This window comes from Hippopotamus amphibius, chromosome 10 (genome assembly GCF_030028045.1).
Source record: "Hippopotamus amphibius kiboko isolate mHipAmp2 chromosome 10, mHipAmp2.hap2, whole genome shotgun sequence".
NCBI lineage: Eukaryota > Metazoa > Chordata > Mammalia > Artiodactyla > Hippopotamidae > Hippopotamus > Hippopotamus amphibius.
In genome coordinates this window covers 59,073,281-59,087,098 of record NC_080195.1, presented here as the reverse complement: position 1 = coordinate 59,087,098, position 13,818 = coordinate 59,073,281, and the positions used below count along the sequence as shown (strand labels likewise).

The 13,818-nt window shown below is 40.7% G+C and overlaps 1 pseudogene; it reads right to left on the bottom strand.

Moving 5' to 3' along the window:
• Positions 1-10,824: 10,824 nt before the first annotated feature.
• On the bottom strand, positions 10,825-11,199 carry LOC130830550 (ragulator complex protein LAMTOR3-like; annotated as a pseudogene).
• Positions 11,200-13,818: the final 2,619 nt, after the last annotated feature.

The window sequence follows — 13,818 nt, the reverse complement described above, 5'->3', positions numbered from 1 at the left end:
CCCAGTCTGTGTAATTTTTCTCCCTGTATTTACAATTTTATTTGAAATCACTTGGGGGTGGCTGTAATGATACTGGTGCCTGAGTCTTATCCCTAGCAATTCCTATTTAAATCAGTCTGGGTGGCAGCTTGGGGTCCCCAGGAGATTTTATTGTGTAGCCAAGGTTAGTAACCACTGTGATTCACCCAATTCAAAGGCAATATTGCTCAATTTTCTGTCTCAAAGTCAGCTTTCTTTCACTATTCTTAAGTCAGGTATTTTGAGAAGGGGTATCAATGCCCTTCTGGAGGAGACCCCAGAAACACATCTGTAGTTGACAAGTTTGATTTATTATGTGTCTCAGTGAGGGAGACCATTCACCCCGGAGAACAGTCGAGGGGTTCAGTAAAAAGATGTTAGAAAGAACTAATCGCGGATCTGGGTAATTTTGGAGAGGGTCTAAGGAAGTGAGAGTTTACTGAGACTTGGGTGCTGTCAGAAAGCAAGGACAATTCTGTGATTGGGTATCTCAATAAATCTTGTGTATAGAGAAAGCAGACTAGAATGGGGATAAAGCTGTGATGAGTACAGCAGCAGCAGCCACTCTAGATTAGAGAGGGGATGTTTGGTACTGTATGGGTTGCACGGTGACTTGTTTTTGTCCAACTTCATGGTCTCACAGTGACCTCATCTGATTTTGATGTTCTGTGAGATTACGTCCAACAGGAGAACAACATGGACTAGCTGTGAGTATCAGACCAGCTTGTAGTAACACTAAGTGACACCTAGCTCTGAGTGTCAGACCAGTTCCCTGATGTCTCGGGCTGCCTTTTTTTTGGGGGGTGGGGGGGGGTTGTTTCATTTTTCCTCAGAGGATTTTAAATTCCTTAACCTCACTTTAACATGTTAAGAACTGAAAGTAAACTGGGGGATCGTGATAGTCATATAAGTGATAGAGCAGAGTGAGCTCAGTTATATCTCTAAGACAGAGATTTTCAACCTGGACTGCATATTAGAATCAGAGAGTTTCAAAAATACAGATACCTGGGTGGCATCCTAGAGGTTAATTTAATTGGTCTAAGGTGTAGCCTGAGTATTGGGAACATTAAAAGCTTCCCAGTGATTTAATAATCAGCCACGATTTAGAAGAACTGCTCTAGAAGAAATCTGTGCCGTTAGGGAAGAGCATTGTGATTTTTTTTTTTTTTTTTTTTTTTAATTTTTTTTATTTTTTTGGGGGGTACACCAGGTTGAGCATTGTGATTGACTGGTGATATTTGCTCTCAGCATCAAACTGTTTAGGAAAATATTGTCAATGTCACCTGTTAATTTTCCCACTGTCACTACAGTACTAAAAACAACCTGGAGCAAATGAGCTTGGCCAAAAAAGGAAAAATATTTTCTGCAACATAGCTATATATTCCTATATGCTCTCAGAATTTAATATAGTTAAGGAGTCTATTGTTCTGCAAACTAAAATAAGGATACATGTTCCCATAAGCATTTTTCTCATTTCTAAGTTTATTTATTTGAAAACCTTAATAAGTGTTTATACATTCAATCCTAATAAATCCTGTTCATAAAAGATTAAAATTACTCCAAATTTAAATTATACTTTAACTTTAGGGAAATATATGATCAAGTTCAACAGAATTTCACTGTTTGGCTATGAATACTCAGTTTGGCTTCTTCAACCTCTACTCCAAATTCTTCTAACAAACCTTTCCTCCCCACCAAAATGATCTCATGTTAAGTTTGCATGTAAATGCTAATATTATTCTAGCTTGGGACTTCTATGTTGGCACAGTGGTTAAGAATCCACCTGCCAATGCAGAGGACATGGGTTTGAGCCTTGGTCCAGGAAGATCCCACATGCCACCAAGCAACTACTGAGCTTGTACTCTAAAGCCCGTGAGCCACAACTATTGAGCCTGTGTGCCACAACCACTGAAGCTTACACACCTAGAACCTGTGGTCTGCAACAAGAGAAGCCACCGCAATGAGAAGCCCTAGCAGCACAACGAAGAGTAGCCCCCACTCTCTGCAACAGAGAAAGCCCCTATGCACCAACGAAGACCCAATGCAGCCAATAAATAAATAAATAAATAAATAAATAATAAATTTATAAAAAAATGTTATTCTAGTTTGATACTTTAAAAGACATGGGTAAAGAAGTAGCAATTTAGATTAAACAGATTTTCAATGTAATAAAAACTCTTCTTCAACTTAAATTAACTTTTGACAATTTTGAATAAGTTTATGAGTCCCTGTCTCATTAAGGAAAAAATATGTTTGTCTTGAAATTGCCGCATAGGTTTGTTGACTTATCAATAAATTAAATAATGCCTCAAATTTCTTTCTGTGTGGAATTAATAATTGTCCTCTCAAAAATCACATATGGGGACTTCTCTGGTAGTGCTGTGATTAAGAATCTGCCTGCCCATGCAGGGGACATGGGTTCCATCCCTGGTCCAGGAAAATCCCACATACCATGGAGTAACTAAGCAACCAAGCCCCTGTGCTACAACTACTGAACCTGCACTCTACAGCTTGCGAGCCACAACTACTGAAGCCCGCGTGCCTGGAGCCCGTGCTCTGCAACGAGAAGCCACCGCAATGAGAACCCCGGGCACCCCAATGAAGAGTAGCCCCAACTTGTCGCAACTAGAGAAAGCCGCGCACAGCAACAAAGACCCAGTGCAGCCAAAAATAAGATTAAAAAAAAGAAAAATGGCCTGTGGATTTGTCCTCCACATCAGTCAGCCTTGAGAAATTCTCTTGCTCATGGAGTAGAAATCGTCCTGATTCACTCTGTCCCTGGAAATGGGAAATTTTTCTTCCTTTTAATCACTACATTTTACAGGAATTCGGTGACAAAAGTATGCTGAAAAGAGCAATGTGGGATCCCAGTAATCTTCATTAGCTGCAGAAGCTCTCAGTGGTTTATGACAGATGAAGAACGGGGGTTGGATCGTTTCTCAGAAGACTCCACAGGACATAGCGGCGGCTTACTCACAGACTCTGAAGGTGGACGGCCTGTTGCCCCCCCAAGGCTTCCTTACTCAGAATGAGCCCTTCCTCCCTCTGGGCTCTGCTCCACACACCTGAGGAGATTCACCACAGCATCAGTGTGCTTTCCTCTTAGGGCCTCGTAAGGCAAAGGGAACACACACCAGGCAGGTGAGCAGTTTGGAAAGTGGATGTGGGAAATGTAACGGAGGAGAGACAGGGGCTAAGGGACAGAAATGCACACTGAGAGGCCGATTGATCTAGGGAAAAGTCTTTGATTGGCTGCCATAGGAAAGGTGGAAACTACAAGAGGGAATGGCTGGCTGAAACTGTATCTGGAATACAGTGGGAGCATATGTTCCTCTTTGAGGAAGAAAGTACCCAAGGGGAAGGGCAACTTCCTGAAGGGGAAGCTAAGGGAGGACTCACCATCCAGAGCTTCCAGAGTACCATGTGGTATTGTAAGTGATAAGTGGAGGCTGGCTAATCCGTTCACCTTAGAACAGTCACAACCAACTGCAACCTGCTGACAGTTACTTTCTCTAAGCCCTGCCCCTTGTCTGCACCCATTGGCTCCAGGTTCACAACCCCTGACTTGATTGGCTGATGAAATACAGTCCTACAAGGGGCTACACATCATCATTGCCCTTTCACATCTGCTGCAACCCTTGAAGCCTTAAGGCCATGTACTTTTAAAAAATAAAATAAACAAGAGTGAAAAGGAACCTCCAGAAATTGTATTGCTATATTAATTTAAAGCTTAGGAACAGTGGGTTTCTGGCAAAGAGCGGATGGACACTGTTTTCTAGAATTATAGTGCAAGTGAGATTCCTAGCTAAGAAATGATTTTGAAATATGAGGATGCAGGTTGCTGGGTTAAGAAACAAAAGAGAGAGGAAGAGAGAGAGAGAATGGCTATTCTAGCCATGTAGGAAGATGTAATCAAGACAGGAAAGATGGACTTTAACTTCTGAGTCCTTTATTTGGGGAAATTTTTAGGGATTATGGTAGTAGACTCATTTCTTTTATTTAAACATAATATGAAAAGGATATTTTCATTAAAGTCACTTAGTGATATTACCATAGAGCCAATTTTCATATTCCCACTCTCACGGTAAAGTATTTGGAAAGCAATTTTGTAATAATCCTGAAATCTAGATACTTATTTGGCATGTGGAGTACTTCTTTGTAATTTTACTCATTCAAAGCCTGTGAAGCTATTTTGATGGCCACGAAAGGGATGTGCAGAGAAGAGAGGTCAAAGAGTGGGGAAGTGAAAGGCAAACCCACCAAAGACAGAAGTAAAAGCTAAAGAAGTGCTGATCAAATGATCCTCTTGGCTGGCAGAAAAGCATTCAGAACCTTCATATATTGACTTTTAGTGGCCACAAAAGAACAGTCTTTGTTGAAGGAAATTATCTTCCCAAAGTTAACAATGTAAATCCATTTTGGGGATTGTCAGTCAAAGGAAACTAACTAAGGCTTTTAAAAGTGATAAAGTTCACATAAAGTTTTAAGGAAATAAAAGTTAAGATTGTTTCTGAGTAACTCCTTTAGATGCAAATATAAGTATCACATGCAAGATACCTTCTATTAGAGCTAGAATTAAATTAGTAAATGAAGCAATCACTATATCTATTAACTTGTGAGAAAGGTATTTTTATTTTATTTATTTCTCTGTGTTTCACCTTTTTCTCCAGGCCAACTTAATTCCACCCCAATAACTACAAGGGACATGTAACTGTATTGTTCTTTTTTCTTTTCTTTGATTTATTTTGGTGGAATTTAGTGGAAAATAGTTATGGCTTGTTTCTGCAATATCTATTGTGAATGATCATAAAAAATTCCCTCTTAGACCTGTTTTTACTGTGTCCCATAGATTTGGGATCCTTGTGTGTTCATTTTTGTCTCTAGGTACTTTCTGATTTCTTCTTTGATTTCTTTAGTGATCTATTGGCTGTTTAGTAGCATATTGTTTAGCCTCCACATATTTGTGAGGTTTTGCATTTTTTTTCTCTTTTTGTTTTACAATTTTTTTCAATACTTATTTGGTATGTGCGGTATTTCTTTATAATTTTGATCAGCACTGTGGTCAGAAAAGATGCTTGATATGATTTTTATTTTCCTGTTTACTGAGACTAGTTTTGTATCCTAGAATGTGATCTATCCTGGAGAATATTCCAGGTGCATTTGAAAATAATGAGTATTCTGCTACTTTTGGAGGGAATATTCCATGTAATTCTATTAAGTCAATCTGGAGAATGTATCATTTAAAGCCAGTGTTTCCTTATTGATTTTTCTGTCTGGATGATCTATCCATTAATGTAAATGGGGTGTTAAAGTCCCTTACTATTATCACGTTACTGTCAATTTTCCCTTTTATGTCTGTAAATGTTGCCTTATGTTTTTAGGTGCTTCTATTTTGGGTGCGTATATATTTACAATTCTTGAATCTTCTTCTTAAATCAATCCCTTGATCATTATGTAATGTCCTTCTTTGTCTCTTGTTACAGTCTTTATTTTAATATCTACTTTAGTATAATTATCACTATCCTCGCTTTCTTTTAATTTCCATTTGCATGGAATTTCTTTTTCCATCCCCTCACTTTCAGCCTATATGTGTCTTTAGTTATGAAATGAGTCTCATGGTAGCAGCATATATATGGATTTTGTTTTTGTGTCCATGCAGCCACTCTCTGTCTTTTGATTGGAGCATTTAGTCCATTTACATTTAAAGTAATTATTGATAGGTATGTACTTATTGTTATTTTGTTTATTGTTTGTGTAACCAAAAGTGGGGTCTGGTTGCTTGCCGCTCAGAAGCCAATAAAGAGACAAGGTTGGTGGAAAGAAAAGTTTGCTTTATTTTGGAGGCCAGCAACCAGGGGGGAGGGCAAACTCCTGTCCAAAGGCTGACTCCCTGCCACTGACAATCAATGGGCAAGGGCGTTCATAGATGTAAGGAGGGGGCTACATGCAGAAACAACAGAGTCACCTCTAAGAGTCTTCTTGAAATTAGTCATCAGTGGTCTGAACAGTGTCATCTTGATTGTTTTAAGTACAATTACTCTTCAGTTCTAGGGTCAGTTTGTTCCCATTTCCTTGAGCTCAGTTCTCAGAATTGTGGCAGCTTATGTCATGGCTACAGTCTGGTCATCATATAGTTAACTTCTTTCACCTGGTGGGGTTTCAGTATCTACGAAACAGCTTAAAGGATATGGCTCAGAATATTACCTAGAGCCCTTAAGAAGGAACTAAAGGTCCTTGACTTTGCTTACTGACTAAACTATTATTGTTTTGTCTTGTTTGACTGCTTTTATTTGCTTCTGCATTTTTTTCACTTCTCTAATTAAACTTATTCTTTGGCTAAAGATTTTCCACAGACAAAAGGCAGGCTGAGGACATGGAGAGCAAGGACCATAAGGTCCCCATCCATTTCATTTGAGGGTTGTTTCGTAGTCTTTTTTGTTCCTTCTTCTTTTTGCTTCAAAGACCACCTTCAGTGTCTTGTTTGGATTCCTTTCTTTTTGTGTGTGTTTGTATCTATTATAATTTTTGTTTCGTGGTTACCATGAAGCTTATATATAGCAATTTATACATGTATACACGGTTATATTAAATTGCTTATTTCTTAAGTTCAGATGCATTTTAACAACCCTGCATTCCCCCTCACCATGCTTGCTGGTTTTGACATCATATTTTACATCTTTTTGTTTTGTGTATCCCTTAGCTACTTGTGGATATGGATAATTTTACTACATTTGCCTTTTAACCTTCCTTATATCTTTATACATTGTTGATTTACTGTCTTTACTGCACATTTGCCTTTACCAATGATTTTTACTTTCATAAAAGTTGTAAGCTTTTATATTTCTAGCTGTGGCCTTTTTTGCTTAGAAAAGTACATTTAACATTTGTTGTAAAGTTGGTTTGGTGGTGCTGAACTCTTTTAGCTTTTGTTTGTCTATAAAACTTTTGATCTCTCCATTGAATCTGAATGAAATACTTACCAGGTAGAGCATTCTTGGTTGTAGGTTTTTCCCTTTCATCACTTTAAATATATCTTGCTATTCCCTTCTGGTCTGCAAAGTTTCTGCTGAAAAGTCAGCTGACAGTCTCGTGGGAGTTTCCTTGTATATAACTTTTTGCTTTTCCCTGGCTAATTTTAATATCCTCTCTTTATCTTTAATTTTTGACATTGTAATTAAAATGTGTTTTTGTGTATTCCTTTTTGGGTTGATTCCATTTGGGACTTTCTATGCTTTCCAGACCTGGAAGTCTGTTTCCTTTCCCAGATTAGGGATGTGTTCAGATTTTGTCTTTAAATATGTTCTCTGTCTCTTTTTCTCTCTCTTCTTCTGGGACCCCTATATTGCAAACTTCTGTATGCTTGATGTCGTCTCAGAGTTCTCTTAACCTGTCCTCATTTCATTCTTTTTTCCTGTTCAGCTTCAGTGATTTCAACTCTTCCGTCCTCCAGCTCATTGATCCATTCTGCTGCATCATCTAATCTAATGTTGACTCCTTCTACTTTATTTTTTATTTCAGGTACCATATTCTTCAGCTCTGTTTGGTACTTCTTTATATCTTCTGATTCTTTTTTAAACTTCTCACTGTGTTCATCCATTTTTCTCCCAAATTCTTTGAGCATCTTTATGATCATTACCTTGGACAATTTATTAGGTTTGTTGCCTATCCCACTCACTTAGTTCTTCTTCTGGGTTTCTTTTTCCTGCATTGGGATTATTTCTACTGTTGCCTCACTTTACCTAATTTACCTATATATATATATATTTGATAGTGTATTTGATAGGTGGCTATGTTTCCTGACCTTGGAGAAATGGCCTTTTGCAGGAGATGTCTTATGCAACCCAGCAGCACACTCTCCTCAGGTCACCAGAGCTACATGCTTTAGAGGTATTCCCTATTTGGGCTATGTGGGTCCTTCTGGCCTCTGGTTGGTTGGTTGCCATACCTTGCCTTGCAAGGAGGCTCCCAGCCACTGGAGGGCAGGGTCCAGTCACAAAACCACTGGCCACACTGCCCCAGGAGGTTCTGGTGTAGTTCTGGTCTACTGGTGGGCAGAGATGGTTTCTGGAGTGGGTGAATGTAGTGCTGGCAGTCTCAGATCTAAAGTTGACTTGCTAGTGGGTAGTGCTTTTTCTTGACATGGCTGGCTGTTGGGTTTGGGCTGGCCCAAATTTGGTGTTGGCCTGCTGGTGAGTGGGGTGAATCCCACGACGGCTGGTTGAGTCGTCCAAGTTGTCTCAGATCTGGTGTTTACCTTCTGTTGAGTAGGGCTGATGTCTGGAGGATCCCAGGGCTAGAGCTGCCACAGTCATGGGTGGAATCAGGTTCCCAGTTCTCTACTTGCAGGACCTTGGAGGTCTCAGAGCTTGTGTAGGCCTACTGGTGAGGGGGGCTGGTTCCTGACATGGTTGGTTGCAAGGTCTGGCCTGTTCTGAGCTGATGTTGCCCTGCTGGTGGGTGAGGGTCTGCTGAGGCTCTGCCATGGTCCTGGCATTGCCACCTAACTGGTGGGTGGAACTGGGTCCCACAGCCTCTGGCTGCAGGACCCTGGGGGTCCCAGGGGTAGTGCCAGTGTATTGGTGTGCAGGGCTGGGTCCAGGGCCCTTTGGTGGACAGGCCCAGGTCCTGAGGCAGGTGTGGGCTCTGGGGTATTAGGGCAGCAAGCCTACTGGTGGGTGGAGCTGTGTCTCCACCCAGCTAGTTGACTGGCCTAAGGTGTCCCAGTACTGGTGCCCACAGGCTGATAGGTGGGGCTGAGCCCTGGCACTTATAAGCTAGAGGCAGGATTCCAAAATGGCATTTTCCAGCACCAGTGTCCACATGGCAGAATGAGTGCCACAAAATGGCTGATGCTAGTGTCCATGTCCTTGGGGCAAGCCCCTGCTGCCTTCTGCCTCTCCCTCCCCAGGAAGCTCTCCAAGATCAACATGTTAGTCTGATCCAGGCTTCTTTCAAGTTACTGCTTCTGCGCTGGTTCTGAGGCAGGTTAATAACAAAACCAGGGAAGGACAAGGCAAACATAGGAAAATGCAAGCCCCAGGGAATAAATAACTGATGGCCTCTTTCACAAGACCTGCCAGGGGCAGAGCAAACATCTGGGTCAATGAGATAAGGAAAAACTAACGTATGCACTCTGGCTTCTGCACATTGCTTCTGCATGGATAAACATAGCTATAGGCTCCCAAAAGCACGGGAACTGGTCTATAAAAGCAGAATCTCTTCTTTGGTTTGGGGCTCAGTCTTTGGATGTGAATCCACTGGGCCTGTACCGGTACAATGAACATTGCTTCCTGCATTATAAGCCTCGGTGTCCTGCCTACCTCTACCGCTTCCTCCAACAGTTCCTAAAGCATGTGAGATTCTGCGTGCGCCCTGTAAGACTGGAGTCTTTATCTCTTACAGCTCTCTGGCTTTCCTGAAAGCAAGCCCTGCCTGCCTTCAAAGCCAAATATTCTGGAGGAATCATCTTCCTCGTACAGTATTCCCAGGCTGGGGAGTCTAATTTGGGTCTCAACCCCCTTGCTTCTTTGAGAGAACCTCTGCAGTTGTAATTATCCTTGCATTTGTGGGTTGCCCACCCAGGGGTGTGGGTCTTGACGGTACTACATTTCCATCTCTCCTATCTGTTTCATTGCAGCTCCTTCTTTATATGTTTAGTTGTGCAAGATACTTCCTGCTAGTCTTCCAGCTTTTTTCTCATCAATAATTTCTCTGTAAACAGTTGCTATTTTTGTGTACCCATGGGAGAAGGTGGGCTCAGGGTCTTCACAGTCCCCCATCTTGGCCACTCCTCTTAGCACTTTTAATATATCTCTCACCTCTGTGTTTTTGTTTTGTTTTATTTTGTTTTCAAGGCTCGTGGATGAGGTTTATTTTCCAATTGACAGTTTATGTTAGGTAAAACAGTGTCCAAACCAGACAAAAAACAGTCACTTATTCATGTGGTTGAAAAAGTGAATTAAGTTAATTATAATCTTTAAACATTTGAACAGTCTGGGGGAAAAACCCATATAATGCTCAAACTGTACTTTTAACAATACTAGTTTATTTATACGCAGGTATGAAAAAAAGGGCTAGACTACCATGTTTACATACGTACCACTATTGGAAACAGAATTCAATAATGAATCACATCTAAATTTTATAAAGAATACACAAACATTAAAAAACACTGATTGGTTATAAAAAGCAGAGTAGAAGAAAAAACCATTAGCTATCATTTTCATTTCCATTAAAGAGTAGCACCATCTGAGAAATCAGTTAGTAGTACTCACGTATTCTGCAAAATAACATATACAAAGGAAAGTTAGTGATTGTACTGATTTTATTACTTTTGCTAAGCCATTTTATCTTCTTCACACTCAACACAAAGAAAATAATATGAAGGAAAATATGTCCTCATTATTCACAATAAAAATAGTCTGCTTCATTCTGCAGCCCTGGCATATTGTACAATAGGGAGCACTTCATGGCTCAAGTGGATCAAAGTATCATTTTGATTCTCAGCCACAGAACAGAATCTCATGCATATTTGGTGACCGGACTAACTCCACAGGAGCTGTAATAGATTGAACCATTTCTGTGTTATTCCCAGATCTCATTAAATAAGAAAAAGCCCTACACAAGAAAAGATAACAGTTAATCTGTCCATAAATTCTATCCATAGGTTCTTTCTCTAGTGGAAAGTGGAAAAAGGGGCCCTTTCTGGAGTTCATGGATACAAGTGTTGTTGCGGTCTAAAGATTGCTGGATTGATACTGTGTCTGATATAATGAAGATAAGGTATACATTGAAACCACTGCCAGATTAAGAAACTTCCACAACTTGTCTCAATTCTTCAAATAACGGAGCAATTTCCTTTTCTAGGCTGACAATTAGTCCTGTGTTAGCACTGCTGCTGGCTATGAAACCCACCACCAAAGGTAAACGATTGAATTGAACCACCTGGTAGGTGTTACACTAATAGATGATACTTTTATTTTTTGAAAGTCCAAGTTTGCTCCCTTGGTCTGTTGCAAGGGCAAAAGTAGACAAGAAACTAGGTCTCAAAGCACGCTCTGGAGCACTGTCATTGGCCACTTTAATGACAGGCACTCCATCTCTCTCTGACACAACAATAGCATGGAACCCCTCAACACTTGGTGATTTTTCATACAGGCATTGTTCTAGGTCATCCACCATGATGAACCCCTTTCTCCTGCAGGATCAATCTCCACGCCTGAGTGTCTGGGCTGCCTGGTTCTCTGAGCTGTCACTTCAGGGACAGCTTCTGAGACAGGTTCCTCTAAAAGCCACCATCACATGACTTGTGACCTCCTCTGTGCTCCAGGAAGCACTTCCCACGCCTCCAACGCTGGGTGACGTGGGATTTCCGGCGCGGTGCTTTGAAAAAACCTCTGTGATTTCTGATAAAAATTAGGTGCTACTGTTACTGAAAATCCTTTGCTACTTTCAAGATTCTCTGTCTTTGATTTTGTTTGATTCTACATAGAGTTTACTGATCTTCTTGAATCTTTTTGTATTTAGTCTATATAGAGTTTACTAATCTTCTTGGATGTGTAGACTAATGTTTTTTAATCAAATTTGGAAAGTTTTCAGGCATTATTATTATTTTTAATAAATTTATTTATTTATTTTATTGGTTGTGTTGGGTCTTTGTTGCTGCACACGGGCTTTCTCTAGTTGCGGCGAGCAGGGTCTACTCTTTGTTGTGGTGCGTGGGCTTCTCATTGCGGTGGCCTTTCTTGTTGCAGAGCACGGGCTCTAGGTGCATGGGCTTCAGTAGTTGAGGCACATGGGCTCAATAGTTGTGGCTCACGGGCTCTAGAGCACACAGGCTCAATAGTTTTGGTGTGTGGGCTTAGTGGCTCTGCGGCATGTGGTATCTTCCTGGGGCAGGGCTCGAACCCATGTCCCCTGCATTGGCAGGCAGATTCTTACCCACTGTGCCACCTAGGAAGTCCTCAGGCATTATTTTTTAAAATATTCTTTCTAACCCCTCTCTGTATCCCTTCTCCTTCTGGCACTTTCATTATGAGTATGGTGGTGCTCAGATAGTGTTCCACAGACCTCTGAGGTTCTGTTCGTTTTTCCTCAGTCTTTTCTGTTTCTCAGACTAGATTATCTCATTTGATCTATCTTCAAGTTTATTGGTTCTAACTTCTGTCTCCTTGAACCAGTTGTTGAGCCTTTCTAGTGAATTTGTCATTTCAGTTATACTTTTCTAATCTAGAATTTCTATAATTCCTTTTATAACTTTTTATCTCTTTATCAATATTTTATATTTATTGATACATCATTCTTAATATGTTTTCGTTAATTTTTTAGACACAGTTTCTTTTAGAGTACTTTGCTGGGATCCCAGTCGTTCTTTCAAATTATAATGTTTGTGTTCACATCTTTATGACTCACAAGAAAAGAATCAGGGGTAGGATTCTCACCTCAATAGAACTTCCTGTTCCCCAGCGTAGAGCAGTGCTTCTCACGGACTCAGGGGCTGCTGGGTGTCTAATCCTAATACCTTTTAGCCACAATGAGTGAATAAAACCAGAGGTAATATGTTCATAGTATCAGTTTCCATTTCCCTTTGAAAACTGAGTTTTCTCTGCCTCATTAACCGAGGCAACAGCTCTCAGGCGGGTGGTGGACTTACTGAGTGTGGGTTTAGCAGCTGGAATTTAGATAGAGGGGAGGTTTGTCTTAAGGGAAGTCAGGGAAGAGAGACCTCCAATACCTGGAGCCTTAGGAAAGAGATGAGTCTTGGTATATGAGGTGGGGGTGGGGTGACCTACCATTCCAACAGAGGTTTTGGTTTCCCTGAGACAGGAGCTGAGGGAGAAGTTGCGAGAGGAGAAGGTAGTTTTCATAGGGATTAGTGAGTGACAAAAAGAGAAAAGAGAAGGCTTAGTGCCCAAAATGTGCTGTGTGTGTGCATACATTAGTGTGGGGCTGGGGTGGCATGGGGGTGGGGTGTGGCTATTTGTGTGCTACCTGGAGGCTGGTTAATGATCACACTCCAGAAAAGCTAAGCCCAACGGCCCATCCCTGAGAACAGGAATTTCTCCACGTCCTGGCCTTGATGTAAATTCCCCACTCCTAGTCTGTTTGGCTCCTTAACTGTAATTCTAGGAGGTTCTGGGTAAAGATCACCAACTGTAACTTGTAAGAGAGAACATACAGTCCAGAAGACACTAATCATTAAACCAGCCAACAAAAGTGCGGGAGGAAGGAAAATCCTGACTTTCAAATAAATTATTCACATTAAAAAAGTATGCTGTGAACTGGTAGAGAATGAGCACTGCTTTTCCAGGATTGCAGCAGGAGAAAGACCTTCCGGGGAAGCTGATACAAATTCAAGTGTGGAAAACACCAATAAGCAGATGGTTGGGTTGAAATTGAAGGGAGAAAAAACAGACACCAAAAGCACCAAGCAAGGAGTTCTTTCCCTTTATTGAAAATTGTACATATAGAGAGGAGTTTATAGGAAGAGGAAAGTGATCTTTTTGGATTTTTTTTCATTTAAATACATAAATAGTAGTTACTTTGAAACTGCTTAATGATTTTACAGGAAAGTTCTTTTTTAATTTTCCCACTCCGGCTGTTTGAGGAGATGGATATTAGGGATTTAGATGCTGAGAGGAAGGATGTTTAGAAACTTAGCATACCTCTGTGGAACGTGGTCTTTTCACTTGATCTCATTGTGGATAAACTAGTTTGATATGTACGAAATACAAAAAAGACTGGGAAAGGTTAGTAACACTCCCCAAAGAAGAGCCGGTTAAATTTTCTTCCCGGTCAGCA